This window comes from Sylvia atricapilla, chromosome 2, assembly GCF_009819655.1.
Source record: "Sylvia atricapilla isolate bSylAtr1 chromosome 2, bSylAtr1.pri, whole genome shotgun sequence".
NCBI lineage: Eukaryota > Metazoa > Chordata > Aves > Passeriformes > Sylviidae > Sylvia > Sylvia atricapilla.
Window position 1 is genome coordinate 75,641,477 of NC_089141.1, and position 22,988 is coordinate 75,664,464.

Here is a 22,988-nt window from a genome sequence, read left to right on the forward strand (position 1 = left end):
TCAGCACATAACTCTTACAGCAATCTTGACTGGTATCAAAAAAATATGCAAAAAGCCAATGTTTTTGGAAAAACAAAAAACCAAAACCTCAAGGCAACCAAAAATGCACAATGCCAAACCCCTGCAGCATACCAGTTAGAAGTTTGGGGGCATTTTTAAGTGCCTGTAATTAAAACAAATAAATATTTAAGCTTTTCATTCAAACAAAAATCTCTCAGGAAAACTCATTATCCTTAAAAATACTCTGCTTGATGAAGAATCCTCCATTTCTTCAGACCTGATAATAGAGTGGATTTTATTCCTAACCTAAAATGGCATGGCTTTGGCTGCCAGATTCACTGAGGCTTCACTTGCTGCAACAAGCATGCCCATTGTCATCATCATGCAGTTCTTGCCACTGAAACAATGGTTAAAAATCATACATCAGGCACAAATCTGATATGGCCACTAGAACTGGAAGTTTAATTTCTTATCACTTACTTGTCTTTGTGGAGTGGATGAATAGATTATATAATTTCTATTAAAATTAATGGGGATGCAATTTAAACATAATCTTCCCTTTTAATTTTTTATGGGTTTAATTCTGCAAGTAGCAAAGAAACAGATTTTAAAGATGTTTCAGAACATTCCAGAGGCAAAATAGTTCTTCTCCATGCACAAATTTAATTGAAAAATGGCATTGTTTGGATTGCAAATGTTTAGGAATTAAACCAATCTTTATTTTGTGTGAAACAGGAAGACGTTAACTTTGCAGGCCAAAAGGGAAAAAAAAACTTAATCATGCCTGATGCAAGTAAATTGGAGACCCAGTGTTTCCAGCAAAGCCTCAACAAACAACACAACACTTGTAGACCTGGGTGCTACAACAGGCTTGTTTTGGGAATCCTGCTAAAAAAATGAAAATAAGAGAGTGGCAGGAGCATTGTTGACTGATCTGACTCAGTCGTGAGGATGCCTGAGTAGCCTGAAAAGCATTGAGCTTTGTTGTTTGCACACCCAAGTACATACTGCATAGCCTATCCATGGTTTGATAACAAGTTTCACAGCAAGAACCCAATCTCAGCTGAGTCAAGAGCCAGGTAGGACTCCTCTAGCTTTAGAGCACACAAATTTTGAGTCTTAAATATAAACTTGTCACTCTTGATTTAATCATATCCTCCATGGGCAGAAAGAAGTGTCTCCAAAAGGAAGACTATTTACATGTACCCCAAAATTAGATCAAATTCACTTCAAATTGCTCATTTCCTTCAGCTGAAGGCAGGAGGATGTTTGGACAGCTACTCCCAGCTTGGACACAAGTGTTGGTGGGCTCTTCTTCACACAGAAGGATGCTTTGTGCCCTGTCCACACAGCATTCCCCTAAGCCATGCAAATGGTCATGGGATGGAGGGTTACACACTGAAGCTTTGCTTCAGGATATGTGAAGTTAGTTACTGAAACAGTAACCCAGGCTGTGTGACTTGTATTCTGGGGAATAGCCCAGATGGAGAGGAGGGAATGCCTGTTCCTGAAGCAGAGCAAAGACCTCCCCATGTCTGTCCTGCCTACAGAGGAAAAGAAAGGCAGAGCAGTCCTGGTTCAGGAACTGGTGGGACCCATCTCCACCTCAGTTTCACAAAACCTCACTAAAATCTTTTGACCACGTGGGGTTCTCACAAACCTCCCCAATGTTTTGCCATCACCCTAGCCAAGACCTTATTCTTTACGAGGGTGTTACATGCTGTCCTGCATTCCCATGCTGGCACAGCAGCCACTGGTGGGTTTTTACTGGCTGCCCCCTAACTGGAGGGGGTCTGCACATCACAGAAGGAGCTGAGCATGGACAGGGACATGCAAGAGAAAGCTACTGGGTCTTTCCCAGGTGACAGGCTTTCTGTTTTTACAAGATGCTACAAGCAAGAATAAAAAGCAATCCTGACTAATATATGATGTGTACTTGTCCTTGTTTTGCACTGTACCGCCCTCTGTTACGGTATTCATGTGCCCATACTCCACACATCTACCAAAATTCCTTCTGTTGTTACCCTCATTGGTCAGGAACACCAGATGCACCACCAAAAAGGTAACCTGAAGGTTATGTTTTATAATACCCTCTGTAACCTTGACCTGCCCTAGGGATGCCACCACCCTGCTGCACAGCTTTGACTTTGGCTGCTGAGGAAGCCACTAAGCTGAGTAAAAGCCACTTGCAAGTAAAACCTTGCAAGATAAGAAATGCAAAGGCAGACTTAGGGTTGCTGAGACACGTGTCATTAACAGTTCAAAGATTCAAGAGCAGTGGATGATGATAACTCAGCCGCAGGCAGCATGGGCTCCAGGGACCAATCTCCTCCCTACCAATGTCTGCTTAGTCAGCAAAGGCTCTTCAGATATTTTAACATAGTGATGAGTAAACTAATGCTTAGCTAGTTAATAAACTGCTAGGCTTCTTTTGCACATGTTGGCCAGTAAGTCATTATTGCACACATTTAATGTATGTTTATAGGCTGATTTTTATTTTGGGCACTGCTAACATTACTAAAACAATGTATCCCAAAGATAGGCAGTAGAGCAACTTTTTTATGAGGGAAAACAATACTTACCGATTTGCCAACATTTTTTCCACCTGCAAAGAAAAAACCCAAAATACAATTAATGGCAATTAATAAGTAATACCCCCTTAAAACCAATGGAAGATTCAAAAAAGGTTCAACTCTAATTACATATTGAAAGATAAACACAGTACTTGTCAGGCTGAGTAAATTTTCAGTTTATTACAGGGAGACTTTTCACAGTTATTAGGCAAAAATTCCCTTGATAGCCTTTGGCTTTTCAGGGTGCACATAAACTCATACACTCTCAGAAGATGCTCAAAAGGACTGACGAGTCAAAGCATCCCATGGCTGCTCCCCACACATCATTCAAGGAGGTGGTAAACCACCAACCCACACATGATGAGTCCTGTTACAACTCACTCTTGGGAATGTTACCTTAAAGGCAAGTCAAGGTTAAAGAATGGACTCGAGATGCCCTGCCAAGGAAGGAGGTCAAGTCCTGAAAAGAGGACTGAATATACAGCCCCAACTGAGTGACCCACTCTAGCAGGTATTCTCACAACCTGAATATTAACCTGGGAAGACCTGGAAGCACAGGGGGGTCCCAGTGAGGGCAGCAAGAGCAAACAGCTGCTTGCTGCCCTGAAATCACATCCAGCTGCTCTTGGCAGGCTCTCTACCCTTGACATCATTCCAAGTAGAGCCTTGCAGGGCTTCCTCAGCTCAGGAGACAGGCTTGAAGGCTGAGCTTTCACTGCATCAGATAAAGGCCCCGTGCCCACATAGTGGATGTCAACATTTTCCATAAAAGCACATGAGCAAGCTCATTATCATTATGATAAGACCAAGTACAAGATGTGAACTTTGAAATCCCTGCTTGTAAATCAAGTCAGCCCATATTGCATCCCTATAAGAAAAGTATGTTCATGAAAATCATTATTTAGTCCATAGTTCACAACAGATGAAAACAGCTGACAGCAACACTGTAGTGTTTGACACAATACGAAATCAAGTAATTCTCAGAAATCACTAAACAGATTATTCCGATTCTTTCTTTCACTGCTGTGGGTAAATACCTTCACAACAGAGATAGTAGTACTATGCAGGTGACTCAAGAGTACATTTTCCTAGAGAGCAAGCAACATTCTGAAAGTGCTAACATACCCAGTTCAGGGCACATGCAGCTACACGAGTTATTTAAGTTATTGGCAATGTCCCTTCCATGACCCACATGAGCAGATACGCCAATGGATATCGGTCAGCAATAGCCCATCTTCATATCAGCTCCATATCAGCTCAGACCTGTTGGCCTTTCCAGCACATGTGCATCACACTGCCAGTTTTTCATAACACGTACGGAGAAGAACAGTTTGGGCAGCTGACTCTTGTCTCTTAGCCAAGCCTTGGGCAAAAAATATTTAGGATCTGATTGTTAGTTGGGCTTGGGTTTTTTTCTGCTTTCCTGATGGCAAAACTGTCACCTTACACAGAGGACATCACAGAGGTAATTTTTTTCAGGAAACATCATCTAACTTTGATGTTTAAGAGATACAATTATTTCTAAATATTTTGACTTTACCCCTCTGGTCTCATTTTACAGAGAAGATTGGGGAAACTCCAGATAGCATTAAAACCAACCTTTCAACACAGGCACCTAAACTGAGGACTCCACTGTCAGGCAGCTTCAGAGTTTGCCCTACAAAGCACAGAGCACCCACCATTTTGTATAATTTTCAGTGATAAACCTGAAGTTTGCTAGTGGCATATTGGAGCAGTCCCTCTTGGGGAAAACCTTCAGCCTCTCTTATTCTTTCCCCACAAAGGATGACCCGCAGACCTGCTCATTTTCACCACAAAATACTAAAGAGCTCCACATTTTTCAACAGAAAGCTCTAAACAATTGCTCACTTTGTATTTCCTTAAGATGTTTAATATTTTTTAAGACATGTAAAGTCAACAGCCACTCTGTTCTTGGCTTCAGCACCACATCTAAAAAGTTATCAGTGGGCCATTCTCTTCTTCCCAACCTTGCAGGTCAGGTGGGGCAGGCTTATAGATCCAACCCCTTCCCACCAGTGTGGCTCCTTTCCTGTAGACACAGAGATGTAGTGGATGCTGCAGCTCTTGCAGCTCCCAGTCCATGACACAAGATGGGAGCACATTGCCTTGCTCCATGCAGCCATCACAGCAACTCTGCCTGGATGAAATGCTACCTTCTACAATCCTGTACACACCCATACTGTCACTTAGGCTGTTTCTGGCTCCAGAGCAAGCAAGTCTACAGTCCTGACACCTGACTTGGGGCACAGACAAACCTATTGCCTCTGGCCCCTGGAGCAACCCTACAGCACCTTCACCAGAATGCTGCTACCACCAGGACATCCCCCTCCAGGAGTCCCTGCTTCACACCTTGGTATTCCAGAAAAACACCAACACACACCATCCAAGGAAATCTATAATGCAGCAAGCCTGATGGTAAATGAACAGACACAGCTGCATCCCATTTATTTCTCTTCACAGAGCTATGACCATTATCCTGGTTGTCTGCCCAAGCCAGCAAGACCCCAGTTCACCCCTCACAGCACCACTAACCAGTTCTGCTGCCTCAGTACTACGGGTGGTTGTCCCCAGAACACAGCTTTGCTTGCTGAAGATGCAATGGCACTTTCATGGGTTGGGGGTTTTTTAGGGTGTAGGGTGGGCATTTCAGGTTCCTTCTCTATGTGAGACAAAGTTTCTCCAGCCCACCAAACTGCTTACTCTGAGAGACACCAGTGTACTCAGACACTGCCAACAAAGGACAGTGGAGAGATACATCACAAAAAAGTCGCGTTTGTATCTCTGCTACTCGGTGTTCTAGTTTAGACAGGAAAAACTCTTCAGGATTAATTAGATAAATGGGTTCTGCCCTTATCTGAATCTTCCAGCTGTGTAGCTATGTATTTAAAAAACACTAGGTGTACCCTAGGCAAATACTCTCAGTGAAAAAGCATTGTTCAACATCTGCAAGGAACACCACACTTAACTTGTACTCAGATCTCAAGCTCCACGTGCCTTAAAAATGTAGAGTATGATAAACCTTAGCGGCCAGGGGCTCAGCTCACAGAGCTTACGGAGACCGAAGCACCATCTCTCGGCTCTCACTCGGGTTTCAAGGCAGGGTCGTATAAACCGGGATACAGCGTTGCCAGAGGGAGAGCTGAGACCCAAGAGTACCCGGGGGCTTCCTCAGACCGACACCGAGCAGCAGAGGCAGCGCTGGGCGGGCGAGACCCTTGGCCATGCTGTCAGCTCACAGCCCGGCACGGAGGGAAGAAGTGCTGGAGGGAAGCTCATCCCGGGGTCGCATCCCTCCCGCGGGCCCTCTGGGGCACCGCCACCCACTCCGGGCTGCCCCATCCCACACCGCCACACCTACCCATGTCGGCGGCGAGGTCCCGTCGGAGCGCTTGGGGCCGAAAGGCGAGGGAAGGCAGGGAAAGAGGGGAGGAAGCGGCCGGGGGCGGCCGGGCTTTAAGGGCGGCGGCGGGGCCCCGCCTGGCCCCGGGTGGTGCGGGGCGGCGCCGCGCAGGTGTCGGGGCGGGTCGCGGGTCGCTGTCCCCGGGGCGCCATCCCGGGGCTCACCTGGCCTGGATCCGCCGCCATCGGCCCGGGCTGCCCCAGCGCAGCGCCCCGGGGAGCCCCAGCCTCCTCCCTCCCTCCCCTTACGGCTGCCGAACGACGGCTGTCACCTGCTGCTGGGGCTCGCTTCGTTCTGCGGCCAGCCAGAAGCACCAGTGCCATCAGCTGAACCGAGCGCGGGGCAGTGCCGTCAGCTCCACGTTGTCCCTTTGATGTCCACGGTGTGAAGGAAAATTTAGTAAGCAAGTAAATGGAATACACGCTGTGTGGAGGGCAGCCTTCTGCCACGTTCCTTCCTCTCGAGCCAAGGAAACACATTTCCTAGACTGCTGCTGCCACCGGTTTCTAGTGATCTCTGCTTCCCATGTGGTTCTGACCTGTGGCTCCCGTGGACTGATGCATCTGAGAAGCTGCCCAGAGAAGACGTGGATGCATCCCTGGAAGTGTTCAAGGCCAGGCTGGACGGGGCTTCAAGCAAGCTGGTCTAGTGGAGGGCGTCCATGCCCAGAGCAGGGCATTGAAACTAGAAGAACTTTAGGTCCTTTCCAACCCAACCCATTCTGTGAGTCTATGTTTCTATGACCCACTTTGATTGTCTCTTGGTCAGTCCACAGCGATCTGTCCCATGTAGCATCTGTGCCACCAAGCCACAGGGAAAGCTGGGAGAATGCACATCAATACAACACGATGTACATCTCCTGTACGCACCGTTCTGAGCCATGTACATGAAATAAATGGATGAGAAGTTTGGCATGAGAAGAAGAGCCAGAGTGCCAGGCTGACAAGAAAAGTAGGTAAGGGAAGTATGTTACTAAGGCTTGAATGAACTTAGAATGCAGAAACAGTAAAATATTAGCAGACATTGCAAAAAAAGAATTTTCTGAAAGAACAATGGACTCCTTCTTTGAGGCTTGAAGATACAGTAATACACTGTAGTTTACACAACCAATCCAATAGCATTTTCTATGGCATCCACTTAATAATTACCTGGTTGCTGAACAGGTTCATTTTGTCTTGGGTACAAATCAAACAAGCATTGCAATGCCTTGCAATTTGGGTTATCTACAGGCAGCATTTCAGCTGCTAAAGAAGGCTGCTCTGATTTGTGATACAGAGCTACAGCTGAACCTGGATTTCTTAAATTGCATCTGTATGGAGGTAATCTACTCAAAGGAGCTCTAACCTCTTACCAGTTACCTATGCCCTTGACTGTAAAATTTAATGAATAGATTCTTGAGATAAAACGTGAGTAGGTGGTTAAAGCTATATTTATAGCAAGTTCTCCAGTAAGAAACATAAATCTTGCTGTATAAGCTCCACTGACACAGCTGATGCTAGTCATGGATCACTGCTCAGTGGGATATACATATATGGCCACACAGCACAGGCAGTGTTGCATTTCTCTATTATGGTTACTCTAGCAAAACAAACAATCTCTAATGCAGCAAGGAATGCTGAAACCTCTGATAGCTCATTCATCTAAAGAAATAATTGCGATATTACCACCATTTTCTGTTAAAGTATGGAATCAAAGATGTCATTTATTTCCTGAATAATGGGAAACTTCCCATTGTGTGACCAGAGGTGGTAAAAGGTTAGTTCCCAGACACAGCTTATATAGACCCATGCATTTAGTGAAAACAGAGAGCAGGCCCTTGATGTTTCTTCCTAGAAACAACATGCAAGTGAGATGCAGAAATTAAGAAAAAACACTTGCTTTCTCAAAAAATTGGGATAAATGAGCTAGTTGGATCACCCTGGCTTTCACTCATGTTGTCTTTCAATATTTAAGGTCTCTATTAATTCACCAAGAATTCACCCTGATGAGTGCACATTTTAATTTGTCCCACAGAGAGTTATAAAAGTACACACAATTGCTTCACAGTTATTTTTGAGGTGGATTGGCTTCTGCTGTCCTTTAGTAAGCAGATGCCACAGGGTTGATCTCTGTGGGGCTGTTTTATGGCTGTACTTGTTGCAGGGACAGAATTTGTTCTCAGAGGATTTAAGTTTCCCAGTGAAGCTTGCTTTCTAGGAGAACTCTGAGCACAGAAGGGCTGTTAAATATTCAGCCAACAAAAATGCAGAAATGCATTTCTGCTATTTTTTTTTTCCTACAAAACTCTGACCTCACAGAAGCATATTTTCAAGTTGTAATAGAATGCTGTCCTGCTTCTTCCACATGGTATCCTGAACTCCACCATCTCATGGTCACCACAACCGAGGCTACTCCCAGCTCTCCTATCTCAAACCAGTCCTTCTTTCTTAGAAAGTCTGAGGTCCAGCAGCACAGGTCTCCTTGATGGCTCTTCCACCATCCATGTCAAACAGTCACCATCAGTGCTCTGCAGGAACCTCCCAGGCTGTGTGTTCCTGGCTGTAATGATCCTTCCACACAACGGATCCTTCCATATATTGCTCAGTTAAAGGCTGTAGTTTAGTCTCTAAGATTCTTTCCTTGCATCTCCTTGGAAGGAAGAACACAATCATTTCAGAGGAGCTGGTGAGATGAGTCTGTAACAACTATTCATTATTTAAGGACTAACAGCCTGAATTAAGATTGAAGTATTTTAAAGAAAATTAGGGCAGATTACTAGAGCAAATCTGTTCAGATTGTGTGTGACTTATAAATATTAATAGACGTTTTTGACTATTTTTTTTTCAGATTGGAAGGATTGTAACAAGGATAAAGAATTTGCAGAGGTGTGCAGCTCATTATGGGATAGCCAGTATTGCATCAGATGCTGCAAACTGAGTGGTGTTGTACATTCATTCATTCTAAACAAAGGCTAATGGGTCTTGCTCTGCAACCACAATACATTTGCTTTTCACGACAGTGGTAGCCAAACACTAACGCTTGTCACTTTCCAGTAATTACTCCTCCCAAGACTATACATCTTTTCAAGAAAAGTTTATTCCTGCTTTCCAAATGGGGAATCTCAGGGGGAAAAAGTGATTTTTTTGCTCTGACTTTTCTCATGCACTGCATCATGTTTTGGTAGCAGAGTAAATAATAGGTGGGATGGTTTGGAGGAGATGGGGACTGCTGGGAAGGTGGGCACCAGGGGTCTCTGAATGGTCTGCAGCAGTTTCAGATGCTTTCAAGCAGCAGCAGTCCAGCTACTGGGTGCTGGGCACACGTAGTGATATAGGTTGGTATTTGAGATGCTCACTCTATTTGTGTGCAAGTAGTAACTCTGGCCCCAAAACATATGGACTTGCTTCTTCAGGAGTTTGCTAAACCAGACCAGGGACATGCAGAGAAAGAAGTTTCTACCAACCCAGCCTGCCAGCCCAGCTCAGCAGCATTCGAAGTAATCATCTCCAGAAAAAGGGAAACAGTTCATGTGCTTTGTCCCACAAGGGACTTGGCTTCTCTGGCACGTGTTTATGTACACAAACTGAATGTGGGTGGAGGGTAAAGCAGGGGAGCGGGAACTAGAGTGCAGACTTGTACCTTAATAAAGTAAATAAGTGAGCTCTATTTACCTGGAGCTGCCCCACACTGATGGCAGAAGTCTTTGGCTCATTACCAGTGCCTGTGACAACATGCAAAGTTAACTAATATGGCAGATGTAAACCTAATGAGTTAATAGTAAACAATACATTGTGAATCACTCCTGCCAAGATGTCGGCTGTTCCTTTTATTTTTGCCAAAAACATAACTTGAAGCTGATAACTCTGTTTTGTTTCCTTTTCATTTACTCTGATAACATTGTTTCCTTGGTAGAGCCAAATTTATCCCTTGTCCAGTTCTCTTTATATCCATCTCCATCCTGACACCACCTTTGCTGCTGTTTCCTTCCACGGGTTTTCCCCTTGGGGAATCTGAAGGAGTTCTTTTGTGCCAAGCTTGGATTTAACAGGGGACCTTGGGTCTGGAAATGTAGGTCTGTATGAAAGCCAGCCTTAGCTGATAAGTTGCAAGGAGGGGTTCAAAATCTTCACTTTGGACATGGAGATGTGACCATCCCTTCCAGCACTGAAAAGCCTTTGTGGATCCAGCCTTTAGCCTGAATGCTTGTATCACAGGCAGAGCTAAATGCAGAGCATTCACTGTGTTGGGCCATTGCAACGCACGAGACGAGAAGAACAAGAAACACACAGTAATCCCAGATTTGATGCTGATTTATGGTCAGATGTTGTGCAACCCATTTCTGAGGCTGGGAGATTCTCCCTGCCAAGGGAGGGCACTCCCAGCAGGTATGTGGGGAAGACAAATAAGAGCGTTAGCATAAGTATTAAGGGCAGCTGGCAAGGGAAGTAGGGCAGAACAGAAGAGCTCCTGATTCAAAGCCTTCACATACTCCTTTCTACTCCAGATAGACAACTGTTTCTACCCTTGAAATATGTGACTATATTCAAGAAAAAAAACCCCAACAAAGTTATGAGTATCCTTCACCCAAGCTAGGATTCAAGCCTTTCACTGGATGGTGGAAGCTTTTTTTTAAATTCTGAATTATGCACCTCTGCTTTCTTTTCATATTACATTTGAATTTGCCTGACACACAGCATCACCCTCTCTCACCTAAGGCAGTGCAAGGACGCTGAATGTTGTTCAAAGCAGATCTTGAAACCATCCAAACATCTCTTCAATAGCTTTTTTTTTTTAACTGTCACACCGCTATTCTTCTGAAACTTCAGATCTGTGTTGTGAGACCTGACATTTTCGAGTGAACTTTTTATCTTCTTATTCATTGCATTGTCTCCACTGAAGTTTCAGTTCTAGCGTGTTTTTAGACAAGTTGTGTTCAGCTTTTTTTTTCATAAGGAGAGCACGTGAGAGTGTCAGCAACACAGCAGCTGCTAGGTAGAGCTGGCTGGATTATCCTGTCAACTTATGCAACCAGCCCTACAACATGAATCATGTTGTTGACTGGACCATGCAAGTATAAGTGTCATCTCTTGACCAATCTGTGTTTTGACTCAAGCAGATGTTAAAAGACTGGAGTTAAACTGACACAATATTTAGGAACTGATGTGAGATTTGTATTTAACTTGTGATGATACTTAAGTGATGCACCCAACACACACACACACACACACCCCCACACCACCCCCAAATAAACCATCCTTCAAGATGGGATGCTCCCATTTTCAAGTGAAAGCATCCTAACACCCTTTATACATCATTTTTGAAGTGGGTGAGGCAGCACTGATGTACAAAGCATACCTGACTTCAGATGACATCGAGGTCCACAGTGGCAATAACATATTTTGAGTTCAGTTAACAGAACAAGATCATATAATTTTCTAGAGACATATTTCCCAATGTGGAAGTTCTGCAGCTGGAGACCAAGAGCTGTCTACCTGTTGAAGCCCTGTTAGAAGTTAGCAGATGGACTCATTCCTCCTGAAATGGACTTTCATGTTATTTACAGATGCATATTTTCATCACAGGTTACAAAGCTTTCTTTTTCTCAATACCCAGAGCTGTCTTGTGTATTGTTCAGATTTAAATTAAAACTTTACCAGCAGTATCTGACAGAATTTAATGTGCAATCGGATTTTAACAAATTCATTTACCTTGCTGCTCTCTCATGAAGTCTCTATAAAGTCAATTTTTGTATTTCATCTTAGAAATCTCAGTCAGTTCTGTTGCTATTGAAAGATCACAGCATCCAGGGCTTAATTGGATTAATTCACCTGTGCACTGCAGTACTCCTGAGTGCTTCCTTGCCTCTCTACTTCTCTTTGGTCTTTTCCAATAACACCTCTAACCTTCTCTAGGTAGTCTCCTTATTTTTGTGATATTTGTCCAAATTACTGGACAAAAAGGCATGTTAGGATTGATCTATGCGGTTATATTCTTACTTTCTTTGTTCTTGACACTTCCCAAAAAGCACCACAACACAATCCAGTTACTTTGTTCGGTCAGCTTCTAAAACAGGGAGGTCCTCTTACTTTCTCACACTTAGAATGCCCAGGATCTGCGATTACTTTGCAGGAAGTGTAAACTAATCCAATAGGTCAATCCATTTTCCTCTTAGAAGAGTGGGAGATTTTGAAAAGAAAGAAAGGGAAAAAAAAAAAAGAAAAGAAAAGAAACCGCAAACCACCACAACAGAAATCCAGCCAACAATAGCTTTTTCCTTCTTGCAAAGGCACCTGAGTAAAATGCATTCAATACAAAGGTTACAATATGACAGTACATAAACCACCTGAAATTACACAATATATTTCATAAACTGAAACTGCAGCACATAAATAATCTACTTGTCAGCATAACATGTTGCTGGGTCACTTGCTGCTTCCCTCACTGTAAAATCTTTTCCAAGGAGCAGAAAACTGTCTTCCAAGAGAAACCAGAGAGAAGAGAAGCAGCATATTCACTTTGAGCAATCCTGTTATGCAGAATTACAGGGAACATGCCTAATGACAGGGAAATAGTTTTTCATTAAGAATTTTACCATGAAGGTTAATACTTTTTCTAAAGATGAAGCAAAATGTATTTGTTTTAGGTATTTCAGCAACTGAGCTTTTTTCTTTGGGGACCCAGTTGTAAAGGGCCAAAGAGTACCAAGAGTTTTTTCAGCCTCTACCTACAAATAACTTTGGAAATACATTCAGATTAATCCACTTTTTAGGCTAACAACTTTGGAGTGTGAATTTCAAAGGAAACCACACAGATACTTGAACACATCCCATAAGAATATTTTCATGTCAGGACAAAAGCAAAGCCTGGGAGTTTATTGACTGCTCCTCAAAATGGTCGGGCTTCTTCCTGCTCAGGCTACACTCGTTGGAATACACCCAGCCATTTCTTTCTTTTAAGCACATGTTTATTCAATATGAGTTGAAACATGTTCCCTTTGTCAGAAACATCTCCTGGAGATACCAACAAATAAATGGTTGTCTATGGCCTTGTAGCATATTCCTCATAAAAAAAGTAGCATATTCCCCATCAAAAAAGTAGCATCAGAAATACAGAAATTTTAGTACTCTAATGAAAATGACTGCAGTGCTGGTGCTGAAAGCTATCTGAAAAGAGTGAGCAGAGACTCACCTTTTGGCAGCTCAGGCTGGAAACGTCTCTTTTCAGATGTTTTAAAGAACCCTAACCCTGGCCAATGGGTTCCTTTCCACCAGTGGCTCTTTTTATTTTTGTTTCTCCCTCCTGCTCTCATAAAATTGAAAATCAAATTGCCATCACTCACTTTCTGCCTAAAGTCCTTTTGCTGAGGGAAAGTTGCAATGGGAAGGAGAATAAAGGGTATTGAACTCTTGCATGATTGAGCTCTTGCAGTTTCCACTTCTAAGAATCATATTATCTACCCATCTTTTAAATACCTTCAGGGACAGTGACTCAACGACTTCCCTGGGGAGCCTGTTCCAATGTGTTAAAGCCCTTTCAGTGAAGAATTTTTTTCCTAATATCCAGTCTAAACCTTCCCTGTTGCAACTTGAGACCGTTTCCTCCTGTCACCTGTTATCTGGGAGAAGAGACCGCCCCACCTTGCTACAACCTCCTCTCAAACAGCTGTAGGAAGTGAGGAGATTTCCCCTGAGCCTCCTTTTCTCCAGGATAAATAATCCCACAGCCCTCCTCCACTCCTCATGGGATGTAGGTTTCCGACCCTTCAGCAGCTCTGTTGCCCTTCTCTGCAGGATCTCCAGCACCTCAATATCTTTACTGTAGCAAGAGACACAAAACTGAGCTCAGGGTTCTTCTGGTAAGCATGGCTGCTAGGTATGGAGGGGTAATGATCACAAAACCTACCACTATTTTTATAGTAGTTTAAATATTTAGAGGTAATATGCTGCCTAATCAAAGGTTATATCTTCTTCCATACACTGAGCAAGATTTAATTTTCATGGCTTTCTGAGCTGTCAAAATTTGCAGTGTGTGTAGCTGTTTTTTGATGGTGCGTTTTTATAAATGAACAAGTTTTGCAGAAAAAACTTATTAATTTTGCAGAAAAAACTTATTAATCAAGGCCTAATGGCTTTGCTATTTCTTTCTTTGCTACTGACACACTGACACTTCAGTGGATCATCTAAACTTTTCCATCTGTAAAAAGAGAACAGCTATGAATCTTTGCAGCTATTAATCAGATTTTCACACTTAAATTTTTTACTTCTTTACCCTAAAAAAGCTATATAATATGATGGTATCTTGTATTCTAAACTATCAAGTTTGCTTATAATGAGATCATCAGCACATTGTAAATCTAGTGATCCCACACACATGCTACATGAAAACCTAGTAAAAGAAAGATTTCAAATTGCTCAAGCTAGCCAACAGATACAATACATATGTGGGAAACATTTTCTATAACAGCAGTCCCTTCATAATGCTAAAGCAGAGCAATCTTTCCCTATAATCTATACTGAAAAACAAAAGAGAGAGAAAAAAAAAATAAAGAGGGGAAGGGCATGCAAGCAGAATTAATTGCTCTATTTTTTGCTTGTTTGGAAACTGATGCAGAACAGATTAGCCTGCAATGTAAAGCTTTCTTCCATAAACAAGCAATTACATTTGGTCAAAAGCAAAGCTGTTTAAAATATTCCTAGCTAGTTATAGGTAAAAGCTGAGAAAAAAGTAGCCTAAAATGGATGGGCTTCTTATCATGGAGAGGCCTTAAGACCCTTGAACGTTTTAGTAATAGGCTGTAAAAACATCTTCCAGAGAACAAATGTAACATCAGCTTCTGAAATTGCATGAACTGGAGTGGCTGAGAACTGATACTTTGTGTATTAGAATTTATTCCAAGTTTATCCATCCAAAACTGCCCAAGCTTCAGACAAAGCAAGTACTAGAATAGGGCCCACATTTATCTGTTTCAACACAGGAGTTAAAAATTTCTAAGTTACGTATTTAACTTTGTATATTGTTACAAGAAACCAGAGCTTTATTAATAGCAGTCTCTAGTCTCTCTCTTTTAAACTAATACAGTATTGATCAGAAGTGCTTTCTTTGCCAAGAAATTGCTACTGCTGTAGCAATACCTCTCTTTTGCTTATGGTAAAAAAAAATCAAGTATGTCCAAGCAGAAATGGTTTATCTGAATCCTCTCCTTAAGAAACAGAAATGCCTTTTTCATTACAGTGTACATATTGAATCATTTTTTATTTTGCAGTTTCTTTTCTTATAAAATCACATTGCTTGTCTATTACCACCTCTCTATTACTTACTGGTGTGTCCCAAAAAGAAGTATCCACAGATGCATTAAGCCTCATATTCAAACTGATAGATTTTATCCGGGTTTTGAGAACATTCTTAACGGGAATGAGAAAACATGGTTAAAGAACAAAGTATCATCCTCTTGCTCCCATATCCATTCACTTACAGTTCCTGGAGACAAGGAGAAGTTCCTCCATTCTACTAAAATGACTTGCTATTCTTTCTGTTCTCAGATAACTCGAACTTCTAACACTGCCTCTCAGCCAGAGTTGGTTTTGTTAATATTCACACTGACCTTTTCCTTTATGGTTCACTTGGTAACAGCTGATGCTGGGTATCTGCCTGGGGCTTGAAATACTCCCTCCAATAACCCTTGATGAGTTCCTCTGAAGGCCAACAAACCTCTCCAGAAAAAAACAAAAAAGTGTTCAACTGCACTCAGCTGAGACCCCAGATATTTTTCATAGAGCAAATACAGAAAAAAACCCAAGGATGTTCAGAAATCTTGTGTAGAAATGGATGGATGTCCCACCAAAGATCCTCACTGACACCCCGCATTTGCTGCGTGGGGCGATTAATAAGCAGGAAGACACCTCTGGTGCAAGATGCTCATGTTCAGAATGGATTGAGGTGAGATTTCGGACACCACTGTAGTACAACTGCACAGTTCAACATATTTGTGTCTAGCTCATCTTAAACACAATGAGCTGAACCATGACATATCAGGAAGCTGTTCTGTCTGGTGCTGACCATCACTATTGATTGAACATCAATGCTGCTGACACGTGCTTTGAGAAGAGCAGCTGAACACAGCGAAGGACTTTGGCTAAATGACTTATCACAGGGAAGAAAACAACCTCCCCCTCCCCCCCCGCCCTCCTCGGAACGTCACTGGATCTGAAAAGAATGAAAATGGCCAAAAAGGAGTGTTCAGAGACTGGGCCTTGCAGATAGACTGGTGAGGAGAAAGATCAGTGGATGGACTTTATCTAAAGAAAGCAATGATACAGACAGAATCAAAAACATTTCAGCAGCCAGGGTGCTGAAAGTGAGCTGGCCCAAAAGCCAGGTGAAAAGGTCAGACCAGGCAGAAGGGACACACTGCACGTGACTTATCTTTTCCCTTCTCATGATTAAACATGTATTTTTCACTCCTGCTGTTATGCAATGCAGCTGCACGGTATGAAACCATTGCCACATCCTCCCAACAGGTGCTCCCACATTTTGTATCGGGGTGAAGCTGGAATCATATTAATTGTGTTTTAAATTATTTGGGATAGAGAGGTGCCATTCAACTTTCTCTCTAGTACCTCACTATTTTGTTTGTTTGTTTGTTTGTTTTAACAGCAGTTTGACATATCTGGTAACCAGAACAGACAGAAGGAACAGAGATGATAAAACAATGCCAATCTTTTATGTAGTGGTTCAGTTCTCCTGGCAAGGAGGTTTTAAAGAATTAAGGTTTCAGTAAGGGAGAAGCCAGGCCTGAGGCAGAGTCAGGAAGATGGGTGATCCCTCTTGTCATCCTTGTGGGTCTCTTCCAACTCAGAATATTCTGTGATAGTAAGATGCTAATATTGCCAATAGAGGAATTAAAACAAAACAAAACAAAAAAAAAATCAGTTATTCTTAAATATAGGACCTGAAAAATGGTTCTGATGACAACTGTATATATAAATAACATGCAAGATATAAAAATGCAAAGAAGAATTTAGTGCAGGTTTTGGGCAGGCATTTGTAAACTTCAATGACAATATAACACATCCTGCTAGGAAAGGAGGCAGATGTATTCACATCTTAATTTACATATAGTGATATAATTAGCATAGAGTCAAGCTAATACATATTAGTCTTAATTGAAAGGAATAAAAGATAATTAAAGTAAATGGTGTTGAAATAGGTTGAATTGAAATGCTTTCTATCAAATATTTAACTTTTTGACAAATAACTCCAATGTAATATCATGTGTACTTGACCTGCAATTTGGTAGAAGGGAAATAAAAAAGCCCAAATGAAGGATTTACAAGCTCCAGGAGGACCACACCTCAATAAACAACTTTTACAACTAAGGAAGACAACAAAGAATACTGCAAATTTTGTCACATGCTTATTAATTTAAATGAACTCAGTTTGCAGTACAGGCCCAGTCAGAGATCTAGAATCTGAGCCAGAACAAGAACAGCTACAATGCAGCCATTCCCAGGACATCATCAAATGGCTATATGAAGTTTGAACAGTTTAAAAATGACCAGTCAGGACACAAGACACATCATGGGTGAAAATCAGTTAAGGAATTCCAGCTTCTAAGAACTTCAGCCCAGGACTTCGTTGCTTTTGACAAGATGAGACAAAATACAACTTTCATGCTGCATGGACCAAATGACATACCTGTCTTAGAGAATCTGATAAGTAGCACCCAAAACTGAGATAAAGTTTCTCGTTGCTACCTGAAAAGTAGAGGCAGAGAAAAGGAACAAGATTGAAGTTCTAGAACATTCATGCAAGACACTGCTCTCTCAAAGAAGCATCCTCGGAACTTCATCATTTATAAATTTCAAATCACTTCATACACTAGAAATGTTAGGATATAGTTGCCTGGAAACTGCTTCACTAGTGCTTGTGGTACAAGTTTCTGCTGTGATTAATGCCAAGCTGAAATCTGGCTGTTGAACACAAGTCTTGTGGTAAGTACTGATGTGCTGTCCTGAGTTAAAACTCAGTTAACAAGAAGACCACTTTCGAAAATTATCATGTTACAGGCTGCATTCCTATGTGTTTTTCCAGAACATTGTTATAAACTAGCCACGAAACAGAACAGGTTAACAGTAACTAACATTAGGTTAGGACAACTAATGATTTCAGGATTTCAAGTTTTGGTTTTAGCACTTATACCTAAGAGAGATCATTAGCTCTGAACCACAGATTATCCATACCTGAAATAAAATTGTAATTAAATACCATCAGCTCAATACCTTTGGCATTCAGCACTGTTGATAGTGCTTAATGTAGTTGCTGACAGGGATTAAGAATCTGATTTGAATTTCCAATCTGAATTTGCCTTGCTTTAGTATTCAATCTCTGTTATGTCTTCCGTAACCAAACTAAAAAAACTCACAGCATTTTCTATTCACTTAGCAAAAACTGCTTTTGGGTTGTACACTCCTCAAATTTCTACTTGGTAAATTGAAGCACTGCCCCCCAGATTTCCTACCACGTATTTCTTGAGTATGGATTTTTGTGGCTCTTATATAAATTTTTCAGCACAACATTTTAAAACCTCAGCCCCAGTGTCAACTCAGTAACAGAGTGGTTTAACAGTGGGTTCAGAGGTTCTGTAGGAAAGAGGATAAAACCACCACAACACATCCTGTTTACATCCACTTGCTGCAGTAGTTCTCTTTGCCACAGAACTACATTAGAAGTTTGTTTATGGGAAGCTCCATGTTCAGAAGATTCCTTAAATCCATTTCACTGGTGCTATTTACCAAGACAAAATGTGTATATTTAAGTTATTTTCCTGTTCCTAGAAACATGACTTTGTAGGTGATAACACTAGCAATAGACACTAGCATACTGTGTTTTAAGGTATAGTACAATTAAAACAGAAGAGACCTTAGTTTTCGTGCAATTTAAATAGGCAGAGTTTTGTCATATTTGTTTTTGGAATGCCAGTGAAAATGTTGAATAGTACAACTATGACACCATTATGTTTGGCAAGTCTTGTAGAAAGACTGCATCAATGGTCTCTAAAAACATTTGCCAGGCTGCACTTCAGCATTTGGACACAGCTCTGCTATAAAGGCTTGGCCATGTCACACTGCTCCAGGGAGCTGAAACAGAGACATTAAGAATGGTTTGAACGAAATGTGAGTGAGAATTAGTTATGTGAAAGCACAAGCAGCAGCACAGTTTCAAGGAACAGCATGAATTCATAACTGAGGACATGACTAACAGCAATTAAACTAGTAAATGCTGAGGAAAATGCTGTTTACATCAAAACCAGGACAGCTGAGCTCTGACAAGGCCATAGCAGGATGACTTGTCAGCAGAGGACCCGAGGTCTGATAGCAGGAGGGTGGCAGCAGAGTTCAGCACAGTGTGTGCCCACTTCTTCTTACCCCAGCACAGGAAAAGGCCATAAAGTTACTGAAATGAGGAAGCACACACAGGTAACAACCCTCCCTATGATTTATGGGTGATGAGGTAAGCAAGATCATGATGGATCCTCACACTGTAGTAGCTGAAGGATACAAATACCTGTGTGGCGCTGCTATTTTTATCTGCTATTAAACCCTGGCAGGCAGCTCAGCCACACACAGGCACGTGTTCATCCCCCTCCCAATGGGAGGGTAAAAGTGCAATAACTTGTGGGGTTGAGATAAACATAATTTAGCAAATAAATTAAAAAACCCCAAAACACACAAAATGAAAAAAAAAAACCCCACCAACCCCAAGTCACCATCATGGCCCCCTTCAAACAAACAAACAGAAAAAAAAAAAAAGGCAAGTTAAAAAAAGACAAGGAAAGATAAAGTCCTAAATCAAGAAAAATGTTGATTTTTCAGTGACAGATGCCCAGCCAGTATCCATGCAACTGCTGCTCTGGCTGACATCCCTCCCCTCCAGATTAATTTCTGAGCTCAATGTCATATGATGTGGGATGTCCCTATGGTCATTTGGGATCAGCTGTCCCGGCTGTGTCCCCTCCTCCCAGCTCCTTGTGCACCCCCAGCTGCTCCCTGGTGGGCTGAGAGGCAGAAAAGGCCTTGACTCTGTGCAAACAGTGCTCAGCAACAGCTGAAACATCCCTGAGTGATCAACGCTGTGTCAGGCACAAATCAAAAACACCTCATACCAGCTACTGTGAAGAAAATTAACTCCATGCCAGCCCAAAACAACACAATGAACAAGTTTTCCACTGCCAAGGAAGAACCCCAGACACATGGCATTTACTCAAGGGTCACCACTCCTTTTCTCCCATGGGGACCTCCAGCCTGCCTGGAGTGGCTGCCTTGATATGGGCTTCTTGGTGGTTGTGAGCACATGGGTGTGAAAATACAGCTGGGTGAAATCTATCAGATTCAACATGACTGTCTAACATGGGTTGTGTTTAAATAAATATCAACTTCCCATTCCTTCTGGCCTTGAGTTGAATTTCGTCACAATAATTTCATCCTGCATCTTTTTCTACTACATTCTTTTTTTACTACTGGCTGTGAGGAATTTTCCCCTGCAGATGTGCAAGGCAAGTTAATCCTCCAGTTCTGAGCACACAACACAGCTCTTCACCAACACATTGCTGCCTTGTGCTTTACCAGCTGGTACATTCCTTAATTTCTGTTTTCATTTCGGTTCCTGTTCCTACATTTTGGAATTATCAATATCTCCAAAACAGATAACCAGCAATTTTAGCATAGGTGTCACCTCCCCTATTTTATCTCTCTCATCTATGTAAGTAAAAAAAAAAAAAAAAAAATCAGTGTCACCTTATTTGTTTAGGCAAATGTTTTTCCAAGGCTTTATTGTGTATTGTGCATGTATTTTTATAGTCTTCTAGCACACTGTGATGAGAAAATATTCAGCTGCTTCAAATTATGGATGCAGAACAAGGATCCAACACTGCTGACAATGAGAGAAAAAAGATTTAAGAATCTGAAAAAAACCCACCCTTAAACAGGCTGTTGTTGATGAAGAGAGATTTTATTTTCTGTCACAGGCCTTTTAAAAGTCTAAGTAGTTATGCTGACAATTCTTCCATCTCATTACACTGATTATAAAAGATATTGGTCCCTTTAGTGCCTTGTTATTGATTACTGTGGGTAACGTGGCTACTAAAGCTTCATTACATGAAACACAGCTCTGGGCTTGTCCTTCCCCACGCAATGTCCACAGAGTTCTGAGAGGTATGGAATGAACAATGAATTGAACAGTTTGCTGAACTAAGGTCCTTTTCTTACAGTTACTGGTACATCCTTGGGAACTTCTTGTCTCTTCCTTTTAAAGTCCATGCCATTGAAAAAAACGCAGTGTACTTACCAGCTCTATCAAGGTTCCACTTCTATCTTGGTGCTAATAATGTAGTTTGGAATAAAACGATGCAGTCACTTTCTTTTCAGACTTCTTCCAGGCTTCTGAATCCTTTTTTTTTTTTTTTTTCAAACATTAAATGCTAACTCAAATTTACTTATTCAGTGGCTACCAGGATTTTCTTGTATTGTCTGATAACTGTCTTAGAGTCGTAGACACCTGCTTTCCCTCATACACTTGGAAAAAAAATCCAATGTGTTACTTCAATTAATTTGAAAATTACATTTGCTTAAACCTTATACCAATTCTTAAAATATTAAATTGAAACAAAACTAACTTAAAAGAATTTTTATTTTGGGAGATGATAGTGTTTTGAAGACCTCAGCTGCAGGTCTGCCAATTATGTTCACAATTTTCATGCTCCCCATCTTATTCACTTGCATCAAACTTCCACATTTTTGGGAGTCAGATATCACAGTGATGAACATAAACAGTTTATATAGCACTAGTTACAAAAACCCCTATCCCAAGAAGCTACACTTGCTGTTCAGGTATCTGGTGTCAATGAATCTTACAGGACAGAGAAAGACATAAAAAAAATTAAGCTGTTCTAAGGATTCACAGTGAAAGGTTATTTACCTAAATCCCTTCAGCCCACTGTTTTCATCTTTCCAGATAATCTTTCATGGCACAATCCAAGCTGAAAAACAACAGAACCATGCAGCTAGAAAAACTGTCAGTGGTTTTTTCATCATTTACAACACATAGCAGTTAGACAAGGTGTAGCATTCCCAACTTATTTTACTAGTATCAATCACACCTTGTTTTTGCAGAAAAAAAAAAGTTGCAAGTTTTGCACTGAGAGAAGAAATGACAAAATCCTTCCTAAGCAGAAAATGTCAGAAAAACCCCCCTAGTATCTACTACAGTTAACTTTAAAGGGATATACTGCCTAGTCCCTAGATATAATTTAAATTATTTGTGTTGAGACCAAAAGATTATTTGGAGTCTAAAAGCATCTAAATAACTCTTTGTATATTCACTAAAATACTTAAGAAAGGAAAAAATCACCATCGGAATACTTTAAAGATGTTAAAATGGTCACATTCCACAAATATCATAAAAACAGTTGAATTTTGTCATTATCTGCCAAAGATTTCATTTTTTCCTTCCCCAGGAAGCTCCAGTTCTCCTAGTCGGAACACAATTAAGTACAGAATCTTTCAGTTCATGACAAACCACTGAACAGCAGTCATCACAAATTTTAACAGCTAACTTTCATGATAGACAGTGACTCAGATGTCTCCTAGGTACTGAAGTCTTCTCATGAAGAAATCAAAGATAATAGAAACTGGGTATAAGAAAAAGCCTTGCCTGACTTACTAGACTAGGCATTTTCGTTAAGAGCCAGGTCCATCTAAATAACACTGTTTTATTTGAAAGTATTCTATTTACTTAAATAAAATTTAAAACAATATTTATAACATTTTTGTTAAGTTTAATTTACTGCTTACCATCAGGTCCATCCTCAGACCCAACTGCAAAGACCCCCATGACTTGTTACAAGTTGCTGTTGTGTAACTGTGGCAACAGTAAAACAGAGCACGCTCAGCCCCTCGGAAAAAGATTTTTGAAGTGTACGAATTGAAAAGGTCCAGTTTCATTTGTCCTCACACCTCCTC